Raw genomic sequence first — 2,992 nt, forward strand, 5'->3', positions numbered from 1 at the left:
AGAATCTCCACTGAGTAGTATCCAATCTGTCTGGGTAGGGCTGATGAAAGGAGATGGGGATAGGTCTCTTGTGGTATAATAGTGAATATTTGTTATCAGGACTGACTCTGACAGTTGGAAATGTAAAGGTAGACATTTTGTAGCAAAAGGAGGGGAGTGATTGTCTTTGCAGTCCAGGAGTGGAGGTCCCTGGGACAGTCAAAGGAGAACATCAGGAGTGTGGCAGAGATGGAGGCAGACATGATGACATGGAGAGATGGAGAGGTTGGGGACACTAAACCCAGAGAGGGAGAGGGGCTGTGGGCTAACAACCAGGGGGTAAGCTTGCAGGATATACCCTTTGGTTGGTTGATGATGCATGGAGGGGATTTTAACTATGGCAATGAAATGATACACGATAGGATGAATGTAAAACTAATGTTCCCCCATGTAAACTATCACATACTTCACAATAAAACATTAAAAAAAACAAAAACAAAAAACTCAATGTATTTTAAATTACAAAAACCCGTGTAATTAAAATCAGGAATGAGACAAATACAAAAGGACTGACAAAATCTTTCATTAGTATTATTTTTCATCACTGTCTTGGAAGTTCTAGGTAACACATGAAGACAAGAAAACTAAATGATTGATACCTCCTGGGTGATTTACCCAAGCAACTCTGGTTAAAGTAATCAATTAGAATTAATAAAAATCTGTGGTAAATTTTTAGATAAGCGATAAATACACAAAACAACAAGCTTTCACTCTTATAACAAATTTTTTTATTAGTTTTCATCAAAGGAGCCCTGGTAGCAGAGTAGGTGTCTGCTAACTGAAAGGCCAACAGTTTGACTGAATCAACTGTGTGATAAATATATGGTTGTGCATTCCTTAAAGAATTGCAGCCTTGGAAACCCTGTGGAGCAGTTCAGTTGTATCTTATAGGGTAGCTATGAGTCAGAATCAACTTGAAGACAATGAATGGGTTTGTCTTTTAGTTTGAGTTGTCATCAAGATGATTCTGATTCAAGGCAGCCTCATGTGTGCACAGTAGAGCTATCCCATAGGATTTTCAAGCTGTGATCTTTTAGAGCATATCACCAGCCCTGTCTTCTGACACACCTGTTGTGTGTTCAAACTACCAAATTTTCAACTGAGCCCTTAAACGTTTGTGCTACCCAAGGACTCCCATCATAACAATAAACTCTTAAAAATGAAAATGGCAAAAACATATTATTAATATTAAGTCTTAAAGAATAATAAGACTCTGAAGAAATTAATAAGAAAAACATAAAGTCTTATTGAAGGGTATATGTAAACATAAAGAATATCCAAACAGGAAGATTTTTCAGTTGAAAAGATAAACTAGGTATTATGAATATTAAATTAGACAAATTAGTAATTATAATATAAACAGATTTTTTTATATCAAAATTTACATTGAAGAAGAAATGTCTTAAGATAATAAAGAACGATAAAAAAGAAAATAATAATTGGTGACTTGTTCCATAATATAATTGTTATTGTTGTTGTTGCATGCCATAGAGTTGATTCTGATTCATAGCTACCCTGTGTAGGGTTTATGAGGAGCTGCTGGTGAGCTTGAACCACCAGCCATGCAGTTCAAACCAATCCTGAGTTTGAGTGCTTATCTTATGGTGCCACACCAGGACTCCCATAATAGGGCATACCATAACATAACCCTAATAGGGCATACCATAACACAGCCTAAATCAATATGATATTTATATAGCTATCACAAGGTTGGCAGTTCAACCCTGCTCACTGCTCATCGGAAACACTATACAGAGTCTCTATGAGTTAGAACTGACTCGATACCACTTAACAACAATAAGAAGCAGATTAGAGAATATAATACTGAATCCAGGAAGGAATTATAATATATCTTAACATTAAAATATAATATAATGCCATTTCAATTCAGGATGAAAAGTGTGGTTCGTGTTTACTTAGCCATATATCTGGAAATTAGCAAAATAACTGAGGATTTTCAAAATAATTGAGGATTTTTATTTTGCACCACATAATAAATGAACCCCAGCTTGAATAAAAACTCAAACAAAATAAAATTTAAGGGAAAATGTAAAGTTGGGAAAACATGAGAAAAGAAAGAAATTTTTAGTACAAATAAGAAAATAAGGAATTACTAAACAAAATTGTGCTATAGGATAAGCACTGGACTGCTAGCTTTAAAGTTGGTGGTTCAAACCAACCAGCTGGTACTTGGAAACTCTGTACAGGGTCACTGTGAGTTAGAGCTGACTTGAAAGCATTTAACAGCAACGTTGTTGTTGTTGTTGTCAGGTGCCATCGAGTCGGAACCGACTCATAGCGACCCCATGCACAGCAGTTAACAGCAATAGCAGCATTGATTACATCAGGTTACATAGAATATAATATAGAAGCAATAAACAAACAATGGATTTGAAAAATATTAGAATGTAGAAGACAAATTCTAATATTAAATTATTTATGTATCTCTTAAAATTTGCCAAACTATTTTTATTTGTAGATACTATTGTTGTTGTTAGGTGCCATCAACTCGGTTGGACTCAGCGATCCTATGCACAACAGAAGTGCAGTCCTGCACCATCCTCACGTTTGTTGCTATGTTTGAGCCTATTGCTGCTGCCACTATGCTAATTCATCATATTGGGGGTCTGCTTCTTCTTCTTCTTCTTCTTCTTTTTCTTTTTTTTTTTTGCTGGCCCTTCACTTTACCAGACATAATGTCCTTCTTCAGGGACTGATCCCTCTTTATAACATGTCTGAAATATGAAGGACAAAGTCTTGCTGACCTGGTTTATAAGGAGCATTCTGCTCTACTTCTTCCAACAGAGATTTGGTACTCTCAATTTTCTTCTCAAACACCATAACTCACATGCATTAATTCTTCAATGGTCTTTCTTATTCATTGTCCAGCTTTCACATGTATATGAGGCTATTGAAAAGACCATGGCTTGTATCAGTTGCACCTTAGTCCTCA

The sequence above is a fragment of the Chrysochloris asiatica genome, unplaced genomic scaffold, assembly GCF_000296735.1.
Source record: "Chrysochloris asiatica unplaced genomic scaffold, ChrAsi1.0 scaffold00189, whole genome shotgun sequence".
In the NCBI taxonomy this organism is placed as follows: Eukaryota; Metazoa; Chordata; class Mammalia; order Afrosoricida; family Chrysochloridae; genus Chrysochloris; species Chrysochloris asiatica.